The sequence below is a fragment of the Monodelphis domestica genome, chromosome 4 (assembly GCF_027887165.1).
Source record: "Monodelphis domestica isolate mMonDom1 chromosome 4, mMonDom1.pri, whole genome shotgun sequence".
Classification (NCBI taxonomy): domain Eukaryota; kingdom Metazoa; phylum Chordata; class Mammalia; order Didelphimorphia; family Didelphidae; genus Monodelphis; species Monodelphis domestica.
In genome coordinates this window covers 444,838,975-444,854,753 of record NC_077230.1, presented here as the reverse complement: position 1 = coordinate 444,854,753, position 15,779 = coordinate 444,838,975, and positions in this window count along the sequence as shown.

Here is a 15,779-nt window from a genome sequence, read left to right as displayed (position 1 = left end):
CTCATCTTCTGCTTCTCTTGCTATTCTTCTATCAAGCCAATTTTCAAAGGAACTAATTGGTACCCCAGGCCATTCCATAGTTTCTCTGAGGGGCAGCCAGTGTACCACAGGTAGTGATTAGAAAGTTATGTCTGAGAAAGAATTTCCTTGCTAAGGCTGCTTTCTATATATAAAGATGTGTGTGCTGGGGGGAGAGACACCTCTGCCTCGCCCCGGTAAAAATAATAACAAAAACTGTAAAAACAATATAGCAATGAATTGATTATGGGTTTATAAACTGATTTAGATACTCTGCTTGCTGCACTCACAAAGTATTCTTAGATTATATAAGTGAACTGAAGCTCATAAGTGAACTCATCAGGGCCAGGCACGAGGACACTATGGAGACTCTTGTTATAAAAAAAATAAACTATTTATTGAAAATATAAGAATAAAAAAAGAATTTCTAACTCTAAAGGATTCTAACTCCATCCAAATAAAGCTCCCTGGTTCTGCAAGGAACTGCTTCTCTTGTATCCACAGGCTAAACTAATCCTTCCTAATTTGACTAACCCAAATTTTCCTGATTCTACAGTAAACGAACACTCTTATCCTTATAATTCTTAATTTTGTCTTGAAGTTATAGAAATAACAATATCTGGCTGAGCTTCAGCAAGAACCAAGTTAGAACTCTGAGCCTTAATAGACTCAGAGTCCAAACCAAAGACCAGGTGTTTCTTTGGTCTTCTCCAAGATAAAACAACCAGTGAAAACAGCAATGAAACTTTATGAAATATTCCTTCCTCTCTCTCTTTCTCCTTTTCTCTCTTCCTTAATATCTTCCCTCTGTTGTAAATAAACTACTATAAATTTCATTCTACTTTAGTAATTAATTTTGGGATTTAGAAATTAAGTCCCTGGTGACTACCAATAAAATATTCAGGTCCAACCATAAAATTAACAATTTGGCTGACCACATTGGTTGTGACAAAATACCCTCAATCTTCTTAACTTTCCTAAACTTTTCCTTTACTGTGGCTATCCCTAAGTCAGCTTTTATTAGTTTATTTTGAATCTACACAAATCAGCTGAAGAGGTAAGTTTGTTGTTTCCAATTCTCCTTTGCCTTAGGGAAAAAAACAACCCAATTATCCAATCCTTATTGACAATACTAACTTACTGGAGTGTTCTTAACTAGCTGTGAGAAAAACATGGAGAAAGGAGCACTGCTAGAGAGAGTGATTGTATTAAGTTTTAACCTTGTCTTGCTCTGCCCTTTCACCCAGAAGAATTAATTGGATTAAAACTTTTAAAAGGACCACACCCAAACATGGTAAAAAAAAAAAGGTGGTTAGAGTCAGACAACTTAATTAACAACTGGCTTTTCAGTAAAATGACCAAAATTGGACAAACATTGTTCTTTGTCTATTTCATAATCCCAAAGAATGCATGGCAATGGCTATATTCTGCACTGCTCCTGGTTGGGATTTTAATTGTTGGAGCTGTAATATTGTACCTATTTTTCTCTAAGAGAAACCTGGAAAATACCATATATAAGCTAGAGAATCAGATAGAATTATTTCAGTCTCCCCTTGAAAAACCCATTTCCCGGTCAAACTGACCAATTGTTTCTTTTACTACTCAACAAAATGTGGAACTAAAAACTTGAGTTGAGTTTATAGAGGAAAGTTTGGGGGAGATCATGGCTTTTATAAAAAAAAAAAAAACAATGAAATGAATTTAAAACTACCCTGGAGTAGGAGTGATTATCTCTCTATACTTCCTCATTAAAAGAATCTCTGTCCCACCCTACTCTACACAATATGGCTCCTAGTCCACAAACCATCACCTCCCATACCCAACTTACACATAGATGATGTTTTTAGAGACTGTGTGACCCAAGATGGGGTGATGTGGTTATACCCTGTGCCTCAAAGACAAAAGACCAGTTCAGGGCATGATGAGAAACCTGAGACACAAAATAGATGCTTCTCAGAAGCAAACTTGGAGATGCTCATCTAGAAGCTGGGAGAGGCCAAAGGAGGTATTTCTTTCAGCTCAGTCACCTTCCTAGAGTCAGCACTTCACAAATGCAAGAAGAAAAGGAATTCCTTAAATACTAGCTATAATGCATAACTATGAATGGCAAAAATATCCAAAAACTTTCTTCAGAAATATCAGACACATGGGCTTGATAAGGCTTTCAGGCATCCTTTATCCTTTCCTTCTCACAGGATTCTTACTGGACAGAAACATGCTGAATATCTTGAAAGGGGGAACATCTTCAAGGCAAATACAGAGCTTACAATGTCAGAAGATTTTTGTTGAAAAAAACAAACTTCTGAATGTTGTGAATGTGGAAAGACTTTTCACAGGGAGACCATTCTTATTCACTGTATGAGAATCCATAGTGGTAGAAAAACTAATGGTTGTCAAGAATGTGGAATGGCTTTCCACCAGAAAGGACAACTAACTTGACATCTCCTTTTTCAGAGGGTGAAAAATCTTTTGAATGTCATCAGGGTGGCAAGCCATCCACTCAAAGGTCAGTTCTGAGTCAGCCTTAAATCATTCTCACTGGTGAGAAACCTTAGAACTGTGTAGAATGTGAGCAGGCCTTCTCCTTTAACAGTATATTTTCTCAGCATCAGAGAATTTAATCAAAATGATTCATTTTTATTTTCCAGAAACTTCTCTATCTCACTTGGTCATGAATTCTTCCCATATCCTTAGATCTGACAGGTAATTCATTCCATTCTCCACTGATTTGCTTATATGGCCCTTTATGTTTAAGTTATTTACCCATTTAGAGTTTATCTATTTGCTACATGTGGTGTTTTAAGTTACAGTTTCTCTCTTTCTGCTGGGCTTTATTGATCTTGTATAGAAATTGTGCTGATTTGTGTAGATTTATTTTATATGTTGCAATTTTACTTTCATTATTCATTGTTTTGATTAGATTTTTAATTGACTTTAAGGAACCCATTATATCATTTAAAAAAAGTGATGGTTTTGTTTCCTCATTGGATATGTTTATTTCCATTTATTTTTCTAGTCTTGTTACAATAGTCAACATTCCCAGTACTATACTGAAGAGTAATGATGATGGGGTTCCTTGTTCCACCCCTAATGTTAGTGGAAAAGCTTCTAGCTTATCCCCATTACAGATGATGTTTGTTTGTTCTTTATTATTTTTTACCTTTATTTTTTAAAATCCTATTTGGCTTAGTATTAATTCTAAGACAGAAGAGCAGCAAGGGCTAGGGATTAAGGAAGTGTCTGAGATGAGATTTGAATCCAGGTCCTCCTGATTCCAGGTCCCATGCTCTATCCACTGTGAACCAGAGAGAGAGAATCCCATCAGGTGCTTCTTGACTGTAACATCACAAATCTTGCATCAAGATTAGTATAAAAATATCTGGTTTTACCTGCAAACTTCAGTATTTCCTCATGTTATCTGGCAAGGTGGAGGGCTTTCTGTGTTGAGAAAAAGGGATGGGGCAGAGGTGGGGTGTTGAAAGTCTGAATCTGGACTATATTTAAGCATTTGCTTCAGTAAGGAATATTTCATAAAGTTTTTCTTATCTCTGGCCTCTGGACTCCAAGTTTTCATCTTCTCAGTGGAGGGTATAAGGATGATATTAGAAATTGGATCTTGTTCTATTATTTTAGAGATAAGTAGAAGCTGGATTGAGAAGGAATTGGAGTTTCAAACAGAGCTGAGACAGAAGGTCAGTTTCAAGTCTAATGGTTTTTCTGTGACAGTTGGTCTCTGGCAGTTGGCAGAGTCACATTCTCTGAGGGAGTTGGGAGTTAGAATCTCTTGGAGTGGAGAACAGGTGACATCTTTTCTCTCTCTCACTGTCTGACATAGAAGGAAATGAGGGAAAGACCAGAGGGAGCTAAGCGTTTTTCCTTTCCCAACTTAGGAAACACTTGTAACTGTGGGTGTTTACACCTTTTTACAGTTAATTTACACCTTTTGTGGTTAGTTAACACCTTTTTGTGGTTAAAATGCAAAATGGGTAGATCTACTTTACTGTAAAGTGGAGATTTGAAACCAGGACTTCAATTCCCAGAAGTCCTTGGCCACTTCCCAGAATGCTTTGCAACCTCACCTGAATTCTCACCTGGGCTGAGGACAAAATGATATTTACACTGACTCCGCCTTCTACTTGTGCTCTCGGCTTCTGCTTCTACAGACACGTGTCTCCCAAGATGTAGTGAGTGAAACTGAATGGGCCGTTAGGCCCTCCTAGCCACATGCTTTCTATATTTGTATTTTATTTATTTCTTAATCTTTAATAAACCTCATAAAAATATAATACTTTTAGCAGTGAAACTAAAATTTTAATCTTAACAGTACTGGGTGTAGGAGCCTCCTGTAGTTCCTACACAATTTACTTGTGGGTGGTGACCTGAGAAGGAGAATGGAGAATAAAGGAAGATGGAAGAATAGATAATAGAGAGAGAGAGAGAGAAACGCAGGAATAAAGATGCAGAGACAACAAGTTAAAACCCGTGGGGTGCAGCGAGCTCCAGTAATACTTCTCATGAGCAAGAGAGCAAGAAGAGTAATGAGAAATATGAGAAGCAAGAGTGTTGTGAGAAGCAAGAGGGCAAGAGGAGCAAGAGGAAGCTCGCACGTATTCCCCAAATTTTATTGGAGATTTTAGGAATGTGGGGTGGGAGGTGATTAGTGAATACGTGACATGGCATAGGTTTTAACATTGGCTGAATTGACAATCATGAAATCAAAGAGGAGGAAATTAATTCAACGTGCGACTTGGAAACGAATGTGGTCTGACAAGGCGTGAGCTAGGACACTGTGGCCGGTAATGTCCTGCTCAGGAATTCTCTTGTCCTTTGGACTGAAGATTTGGCAATACAATAGTCAATAAGTAACATGACCATGAGTCTGGTAAATGAATATATAAGGTACAATATCAATACATCAATCATACTTCCAAGACGCTAATATGCCTAGTATGCTACATATCTCTCTTTTTGTTTAAAAATTAAAACAAGAGGGTTTGATGTTAAAAAAGAAACTATAAACTAAATCAAAGACAAAAATAGTAATGAGTATAGCAAAAATAGCAAATCAAAAAGTGAATTCTAAATCAAATAGCAAAATTAAATTTAAAAATTATATAAGACCAATAATAAAATAAAAATTATCTTAACTTATTAATCATCCTGTAAAAAATGAGAAAAATGAATTTTATATCAACTAGCAAAAACAAAAGTTAAAAAGTTTATGAAAGACCAATAATAATAAAAAAATAATAAAATTATCTTAACTCCCTAGTGATCCTTATTTAATGTGATATCAGTCCCACAGTCCGTAGGACATGTGCATTAATATATCATTTTACCCATTGTGATAATTAAACTGGGAGCAAGGGAAATATATATATCAATTATGACTGCTGAAATATGTTTTCTACTGTGTCTTGGGTTTATATAAATATAAGATGGTCACCAGGGAATATATTCCCAATTTATGAATATGCCCAAGCCAACTGGGTTTTATAGAGAAATTTAATTTATAATACACTGATTAATCAATAGAAAAAGAGAGAAAGAAAGGAATAAGAATGAATAAATCAGTCAGTTGGTTTTATCACTCACCCAAGATCTCTCTAGGTAAGGATTCTCATGCCAACCTCAGGCTCCACCTTCAAGAGAGCCTCCTTTCAAGAAATGTTTCCAGAGAATTCTCCTCCTTCAGAGCCAGCCTTCTCTCCTGGTCCTCCCACAGAGCAACCTCCTCAGTCCTCCTTCAAAGCCACCTCACTCAGAGAAAAACCTCCTCCCTCTCTCCTCAGACCCCGCTATCTTTAAGGAAACCATCTAAGTCCCCTCCCCTCAGTTCTCACATCTACCAATCACTGTCGATGTCTCCCCTGTGCCAATGGTGGCTCTAGCTTAACCCAGGACTGCCCAGAGGTCTGTTTCCTTTGCACATGTCTGTTGTAGGTCATATTCTCAAATAATTAAATCTTGATCTATGCTGCAGCCCTTCCTAAATCCTGTTACACTGAGTAGGGTGGAGATTGTATTTTCCAAGACCTAGTTCTGTCATTCCAAGTATCTCTATTGTATTAATTCTAAAATCAATCATGACTCAAAGAACTTCCTGTTCTATGCTTAAGCATAAGTCAAAGCCCTTTCCATTGTTTAGCAAAAGGTTTCTGTCCTAAAGTAGTCTTAAGTAGGGAGGAGAAAGATCCTCCCATGGCAAGGGGTTTCACATTCCAATAGAGTTCTTACTATCAGTATGAAATTTTTTCCAGTATTAAATTTCCCAATGGGGAAATTTCCAACATTCATAAGTCTAAGAAATTTTAAGGTTTACACCATGTACAGCCAGGACTATAAGAAGTTGCCAGACCTTTAACATTAACGAAAGGGAATCTCAACATGAAAGAGAATTCTTTTCTTTCCTTTGTCCTGATCATGCATAGTCTTTGGGATATATAAGCCAAGATGCCTGCTACATCGATATTTGGTTGGAACTTTGGTACCAGGTCGACCTGTGTTTGAGGATGTCAAAACACCGCGTCCTTTTACCTCCAACTTAGCAACCACTATTTATCCATCTCATATGGATTATAGGCCTCTCTATGTCTTAGGCTTTCTGGCAATGTGTAAAGGTATCCATCATAATCCCTTCTTATGCAATTAGACACAATAATTCATAATAGTCCCAGGAAGTTTAACAAAGGCCGGTACGTTCCTACAGTCTCAAGCTTTTGGGTATGTATCAAATTAAAGGTTCAGATTTATTGTTAATTCATAGTTCAGGATCAGAGTATTAATATTGTTTTGAACATATTCTAAATTTCCAGAAAAGAATCTAGCAAATGTGGCATTTAAAAGAGTGGTAGCCATAAACTGTGGCATTTAAAAGAGTGGGAGACATAAACTGTAATAGTTAAAATGGTTGAGGTTGTAAACTGTAGTAGATTAAAATAGTGGACGATATAAATTGTAGTAGATATAAGAGTGGGTGAGTAAATTTGACCCCGCAGGAAATATGTTTTCACTACAGTGTCTTGTTTTAAATCAATATTTAAGGTGGTCGCCAGGGAAATATTCCCAGTTATGAATATACCCAAGTCAACTGGGTTTTATAGAGACTTTAATTAATAATACAATGAGGAATCAAAGAACGAGAGAGAAAGAGAGAAAGGAAATAAATGAGAAAAGAATAGGCCGGCCCAGGCAGCCCTGGCCAACCCAGGCCTAAGCCCTAAAAGAAAGATCAGTCAGTTCTTATATCTTAATCACTCACCACAAGATCTGTCCAAGCAAGGATTCTAGTGACACCAGGCCAGCATCATCTCAGCTGCTTTCACCAGCTCAATCCTCAATCTGAATGTTTCAGACTGTGTCCCTTGAGCTCCTATCTGAGCTCCTATTTAAAGGGCAATTTTTCCTATGTCACCTCCCCTAAGTCCTTACATCTACCAATCACAGTAGATGTTTTCCAAAGGACAGCCCATTCTGAATTCACACCTGAGTAGACTAATCCTTTTAGTAATCCATACCTGAGTAGGTTAGAATCTCTGAGTAAGTTTCTCACCTCTTTGTCCCATGTAAGTTTGCCTGACCTTTATAGGTACTTAGCATTAATTCTAAAAATTTCAAGATTCATAATCCCTCCTGATGATCATTGGGATCTCCCCATTGATCATTTAACATAACCAATTTGTAGTTCTAAATGCACTTCTAACGATTGATATACACAATATTCAAATTTCTAAGAGGAAAATAGAGTAGTGAGGAGGAAATAGAAAAGAAAGAAAGCAAAACCAATGTTTTGCTGGGCGCACTGACAGAAAGCCAAATTAGGGGCAGTTCCTTTTGGCATGAATGTGTACATTTACAATAAATGTTCAATCAATGTTCAGTTCAATCAACCATATTCAAAGTTCATTCTTGATCTTCTTGATGAAGTGTAGGTTTTTCTGTCATCTTTCTGCAACAATTCATTCTCTGGATTTAGGAGTATCAAGCTTCTTTCCTGAAGATCTTTTCTCGAACAAAATCTTGGATTTTATGTAAAAATACAATCTCAAACAAAAATCAAAACTTCCTGGATTTTAAATTAAAATACAATCCCCCCTGAAGTAGGTGTTAAAAAACATCCAGTTCAGCTCAGGATGCAATGTTGAATTATGGGGGTATGAGTCAGTTATCAAAAGAATAGAAAAAACAACCAAAAACATAAGGAAAAAAAATTCAAAATAAGCCCTTGTGTAGGTCCAATTTAAAGTAATTTCTATTCCACAAGTCTGTAGGACAGAATGCAGTAATATTTCACTTAGCCATTTGTAGCCAAGACTACCGGAAGTTGCCATAATATAAAGGAAAAATCTAGAATTCTATTTTGATAGGGAAGTGTCATTCCCTCATTTGACTTTTTTGTCATTCTCAGGGATATAGGGAGCCAGCATGATAGTCAAATTTTGTACTTGTATGAGTACTTCACAAAGAGTGTAGATACAAGGAAGTCCTACGACTTAACGTATGTCAAGCGTCGCAACCTCGAGTCTCACATTAGTATTTCATGTGCTCTTTTTGACAGTATTCAGGTTAAGTCTGTGCTCCTTGTTTTTATCCCATTTTTTGGAATCAGATACAAACATTAATAATAGTCTCATAACACTTTATCAATAAATGGCAGGTTCCCATAGTTTAAAGCTTGTGGGTATATATTGATATTATAGCAAGAATATATATATTAAACTTCTATTACTGCAGGAAAAAATATTATTTATGTGTACCTTTAGTACAAGAAATGAGAAAAAATAAAATATTCTAATCAAAATAAAGAAAAGCAATAATAAAAATAAGGAAAAAATTAGTAATTCGATGTTTCTGGAAAAAAAAAGTATCCACTTGTCAATGGATTATAATCTACAATTCATGTGATAAGGTACAGTTAATCAGTCTCAGCAGAAGATGCTTTCTTCAAATGGGAGCAATGAATCCAAGAGTCCTTTTCTCCAATCTTTATAGGTGTTGGAGTAGTTAACAATATTTGGAATGGTCCTTCCCATGAAGGCTGAGTTGCTCCAGTTCACTTGAAATCCTTAATATAAATTTTATCTCCTGGATTCAGGTCATGAAGAGAAAAATCTAATGGTCCGGCTTGTACTACAGCTCCGGATTCATGAAGTTCACGTAGTTTGTGCTGTAACTTCTGTATATAGGAAGTAATAGTAGTATCTCCCCCTAATAGTGAGGTATATGCAGGGGAAAAAGGTTTAGCCTGTATAGGCAGATGTCCAAAAAGCATCTCAAATGGTGAGACGTGTAGGTCTCCTCTAGGCCTGCTTCTAAGATAAAATAGGGCCAGAGGTAGGATTTCAGGCCATTTTAAATGTGTCTCAGTGCATAATTTTCCAATCATAGTTTTAAGTTCTTTGTTCATCCTTTTCTACTATTTGGAGTGGAGACAAAACTGAAAAAGGTTATTTAATATCAACAAAATCAATTGAGTCTAAGAATAATCACCTTCATTATATTTGGGAAGTTCCTTGGGCACACTCCTGAAGGGCACCTTGACTATTTTTTGGACAAGTACCATTTCTCATATATTGTTGTTGAGTATTATCATTTTCTTCATTTGGAGCATTGTCATTATTTTCCTAATTCCTATTTCTATAATTTTGGTTTCTAAAGTTCTTATTTCTATATTCATTATAGTTATTTCCATAATCATTATTATAATTTCTAAAATTTCTGAAATTCTGGTTTCTATGACCATTATCATCATTTCTATAATTGTTCTGGTTTCTGTGACCATTATCATAATTTCTATAGTTATTATTTCTAAAGCTATTTTTAAACTGCGTATTCCTACCAATCATCTTAAGAAGGTTCTACATTCCATCATTTTGTGGCCCTTCTTCTCACAGAAGTAGCAAGTAAGTTTCTCACCTCTTTGTCCCATGTAAGTTTGCCTGACCTTTATAGGTACTTAGCACCCCTTTGTATTAATTCTAAAAATAGGCATGGCTTAAGTATGTGTGTAAGTATTTTTCATTGTTCAGCAAGGTGTTTTCTCCCCTAAAACAGTCTTAAGTATGGGTGAAGTAGAGGACTTCCCATTTCTGATCTAAGTAGAGTTCTCACTTTCCAAATGGGGAATGGTCCCAGTAGGGAATTGTTCCAATGGAGAATTCCCCAATGGGGAATTTTTTAATATTCACAAGTCTGAGAAATTTCAAGATTCACACAAAATGACTAATAAAAAGTATTCAGAAAAAAAGAAATAAAAGAAAAATATAGCAAAAAATGTCTAATTAAAAATAAGAATAATAATATACTTGAGAAAAAAATTTTTTTATTCCTCATACATGCCTTGTGGCGATATGTCAACTAATTCATATTTATTCTCCCACTAGTATAGTTTTACTATTTCCTCCTTCAATTCTCCTAGTTTCTCCATTAGAAATTTGGGTGCTATATAATTTGGTGCATACATGTTGATTAGTGATATTTCCTCATTGTCTATACTCCCTTTTATAAAGATGTATTTACCTTCCCTATCAAGTCTATTTTTGCTTTGGCTTTGTCAGATATCATGATTGCAACTCCTGCCTTCTTTCTGTCAGTTGAGGCCCAACAGGTCTTGCTCCAACCTTTAATTCTGATCTTATGAGTATCTACCCGCCTCATGTGTGTTTCTTGAAGACAACATATGGTAGGGTTTTGGATTTTAATACACTCTGATATTTGTCTACATTTTTTGGGTGAGTTTATCCCATTCATGTTCAAAGTTATGATTGACACTTGTGAATTCCCTGGCATTTTGATATCATCCCCTATAACCTTTTAAACCAATCATTTACTTTAAATCATTCCCCCTAGTCCCTTCCCTTGATATGCTTCCCTTTCTGGTCCCTCCCTTTTTGTTCCCTTCTTGTTTTTTTATGGTCTGTTAATTTCCCTCCCCCCTGTCCTTCCCTCCCTTTTTGCACTCCCCTCTATACCCCCTTTAATTTTCCCTTCTCCCTTACTCAGTTGGATAAGATAGAATTCAAGACCCCAATGGATCTAGATGCTCTTCCCTCTCAGAGTTGATTTCACTGAAAGTAAGGTTTAAGTAATACCAATTAGTACTCTCTGCCTCTCCTTTTTATAAGAGAATTCTTCCCCTCCCCTTCCCATGTGTATCTTTGTGTGACAAAGATTATTCTATTTAATTTATTTCTATTTCTTCAAGTATATCTTGGTACCATCATCAATTCCTCCCCTCCCTTTTTCTTTCTTTTTTTCCCCTCCATATCATCTTAATGCCCCAATCTTTCCCAATGAGTGATTCTTCTAATTACTCTAATAATGCATAGAATTTTTGAGTTACACATAACATGTTCCCAATATATTAATATATATATATATATAATTTGATCTAAATGTAGTCGTTACAGAAGAGTTTGAATAAAAGAAAAAAAAACATTTTTCTCCTTTTCCCTTTCTTTCATAGTTACCTTTTCATGTTTCTCTTGCTCTTTGTGTTTGGATATCAAACTTTCCACTGAGTTCTGGGCTTTTCTTTAAAAATACTTGGAAATCTTCTATTTTGTTGAATGCCCATATTTCCCCTGGAAGTATATAGTCAGTTTTATGGATAGGTGATTCTTGGTTGAAGACCCAGTTCTTTTGCCTTTCTGAATATCATTTTCCAGGCCTTGAGGTCTTTTAGTGTGGAAGCTGCCAGGTCTTGTGTGATCCTGATTGGTGCTCCTTGGTATCTGAATTGTCTCTTTTTGGCTTCTTGTAAGATTTTCTCCCTAGCTTTGAAGCTCTTGAAATTGACAATTACATTCCTGGGAGTTGTTTTTTGGGGATTTAGTATAGAGGGTGTTCTATGAACCCTTTCAATTTCTATTTTGCTCCCTTGGTCAAGAGCTTCAGGGCAGTTTTCTTCGATGATTTCCTGTAGTATGGTGTCAAGATTTTTGTTTATCTCTGGTTTTTCAGGTAGACCAATGATTCTCAAATTGTCTTTCCTTCCTCTGTTTTCCTGGTCTGTCACCTTCTCAGTGAGATAGTTTATGTTTTCTCCTAATTTGTCCATCTTTTGACTTTGCTTTATTAATTCTTGCTGTTTTTCAAGGATCATTCTCTTCCAGTTGCCCAATTCTGGTCTTTAAAGACTGGTTTTCCTTTTCAGTTTGGTCTGCCCTGCTGTTTGAGCCTTCCAGCTGTTTCTCCAATTGGGCGTTCTTGTCTATCAGACTGTTAACTTCTCCCTGAATTTTTACCCATTTTTCTTGCCAGAAGGATTCCATCTTTTGGATAATCTCCAATTTGAGTTCTTCCAGAGCTTGTGGACAATTTCCATTTTGGGGGGAAAAGTTTTGATTTTGTTTGAATTTCATCCTCGCTTTCTTCCATAGCCTGGGTTTTCCCTCCGTAAAAGTTTTCAAGAGTCACTTTCTTCCTGTTTCCCTTGGAGGGTTGGTCTTAGGCAAAATGAGTCATCCCTTTAGTGGTTTTCCCTTTCCATTTTAGTCAGAAATCTGAGTGAGATGGGTAGGTTTTCTGTGGAGTTATGGAGCGGAGCTTTTTGCCTCAGGCAATCTCTGGAGTCTCCACAGCTTCCACAGTTTGCTATAGTGCCCACGGTCTGTGCTCTCCAGTGCGCAGGGGTCTCCTGTGTAACTGCTCTCAGGGGTAGATCCCTGGCAGTCCTAGTCAGTTCCCAAGGACCCTGGTGTGCCCCCCACTCACTCCAGGGACGTTCCTCACTCACTCACTGTCTCTTGTGGGCATGCTGGTTCTGATTCTGGTTCCGTAGGTGAGGTGGGGGAGGGCAGTTCAGTTCACGGTTGGGTGCGAGCTATTTCTCCTTCTTATAGTATGGAAATTGTAATATATCAGGCATGGAAGTTTGGTTGATGTATTAAATACTTGATCAAATCAGTTAATGATCAATGTATAGGCAGTTCTAAGGGCAAGGGAATTCCTGGGCCTAAGCCACAAAGGCTTAGCCCTCACCTTGTCAAACCTCATTCCTCTGAAAAGCGCATGTCAGGTGAATCCTCACCTACTCTGATCTTGTCATTGTTTATCTAACCACTGTTAAGACCTATGTGCTATGTTACATATTCATTGATCACCTCTCAATCCACAATAAAGGCTGGGGTGAGAAGCTCTGATCTTCCTCTTGTTTCCTGCAACCTTAGAGTTCTCCCTGCTGTCTCTCTTTATCTTTCCTAGCGCCATTCTTGGCTACGTGCTTTCTATCTCGAAATTCTTACTTCCACGTGATCTCCTATTTCTCATATTTTCCTTTAATTATTTTTCTAAGGAAAATATTATCAGGGGCCAGTGCCGCTCCCCATTTCAATTAACTTGTCTGTGTCTCTTAATTTATCACCCATTTTCTCCGACTTCTTTCTCCTTCTCAAGCCCAAACCCACTAAGGAAAAACTTTATGTAGCAGCCGCTGATCGGACTATTATAGAAATGCTCATCCCCCACGTAGCTTCAGTGCTGCGCCCTACTGTAGAGTCCCTCCATTCTTCCAAAGATGGTTTTTATGTTCTTTTAAGGTAGTCTATTTCATTGTGTGCTGGGGAAAGGAAGCGATTCGCATCTAGATTGCTGCCATGTTTATCTGGAAGTCCTTAAAATTCTTAATATAGGAGGTTTAGGTATAATAGACCAATAGACTTCAGCATGACAAGTGTCCATAGTAAATATAATTAAAAGAAGTGTAATGTCAGTCTTTGGTATGTGTGTAGTCACCAGTGATGGTCTCGTCAGGCGTATCTCGATTGTGGCTGGTGTGCAGTTGACTGATGTCATCTGTGTTGTCCATCTGCTTCTCTTCCTGGCCTCAAACTGCGAAGTGTGTTGTGTTCTACCCTGATTGCCTGTCTGCTCCTTATGCATCTGGATCTGGTCCTCTCCATGGCTTGATATGCTTGGTGGGAGTCCAGATGTTTCCATTATTCGACTGGCCAAGTCCAGGTCTGCTGATCCATCTCCACTCTTGAAACCCAACACTGTCTCCTCAGGTGATTTATACCACGTTGTGCGCCAAATGTAGGAGCTGCCTACAATTTCTACACAATTTACTTGTAGGTGGTGACCTGAGAAGGAGAATGGAGAATAAAGGAAGATGGATAAATAGATAATAAAGATAGAGAGAGAAACGCAGGAAGACTCAGAGACAAAAAGTTAAAACCCGTGGGGTGCAGCGAGCTCCAGTAATACTTCTCATGAGCAAGAGAGCAAGAGGAGTAATGAGAAGTATGAGAAGCAAGAGTGTTGTGAGAAGCAAGAGGAGCAAGAGGAAGCTCGCACTTATTCCCCAACTTTTATTGGAGATTTTAGGAATGTGGGGTGGGAAGTGATTAGTGAATACGTGACATGGCATAGGTTTTAACATTGGCTGAATTGACAATCATGAAATCAAAGAGGAGGAAATTAATCCAACATGAGACTTGGAAAGGAATGTAGTCTGACAAGGTGTGAGCTAGGACACTGTGGCCGGTAATGTCCTGCTCAGGAATTCTCTTGTTCTTTAGACTGAAGATTTGGCAATACAATAGTCAATAAATAACATGACCATGAGTCTGGTGAATGAATACATAAAATACAACATCAATACATCAATCATACTTCCAAGATGCTAATATGCCTGGTATGCTACACTGGGTTAACACTTTGGGGATTAAAATCTAAAAATAGACAGGGGATTACAATTTAATCTTCACAATAAAGGAAGAGCTAAGTACCTTCATTGTTACAATCAGGGGAGAGCTAAATTCAATCTTCACAGGAGGTAGCTGTGATTTCCACCTATCTACAAGACATCTGGCCCTTTGTGAGATACCAGCTTGAGGAGAGAGAGACTTGAACAGGCTGCTGGCAGCTAAATTGAACACCAAAGAACAAGTTTGGGGATAAGATTAAGAAATTTTCCTTCTTCTTTGTTACCCTCATTCCTAACCCGTTTACCTATCAATAAACTTAAAATATTTAGATATTTACTTCTTGTCTCTTCCCCTTAAACATCCCACAATAACAAGGCACAGGGTATAAACACATGACTCCATCTAAGGTCGCACAATCTCTAAAAACATCGTCTCTGGTCATGGGATATCACATTATTCCATCCCCCCATCTCTAGGCACATAGGCCCTGTTGCCAAAAAGATATAAGAATCCAGTTACCCCATCTCCTTGGGGGGGGGGGCAGTATTTGTCCTGCATCTGCCACCTGGCCTTTCAGTGCAATACATTAAACTTAATAAATTACTCTATTATAACAATAATCTCTGGAGCTTGCCATTTTTGAAGGAGTTCTCTTCCAGGCCCAGGTTATTTTATCTCAAGCTGTAAAAAATAGACTCAAATACAGGACAATCCCCACGAGCCTTTGCTCCACTTCCCCAGAATGCCTTGTAATCTCACCTGGGCCAAGATCGAGAAGGTATTTAAGCTGATTCAAAGGCTTTTGAGGCGCTTGGACTTCCGTTTGGGGCAGATGTGGCTTTTTTTCATAATGTAGGTGAGGTTGTGTCTAGGCCTCTCTATGGCCTGGACACGTGTCTCTTATCCTGTATTTTCTTTAATCCTTAATCTTCAATAAACCTCTAAAAAATATAATACTCCTTGCAGAGAGAAACTAATTTCTACCTGCCTCAGTCTCCCCAAATTCCTAAATTTTAATTGTTACAAAGCTCTCCCATAATTTAAGATAAATTTAATTCAGTCTCCACCTTTGAGTATTATTTTTCTCTGATGGATGAAGGTACTTCAGAGGCT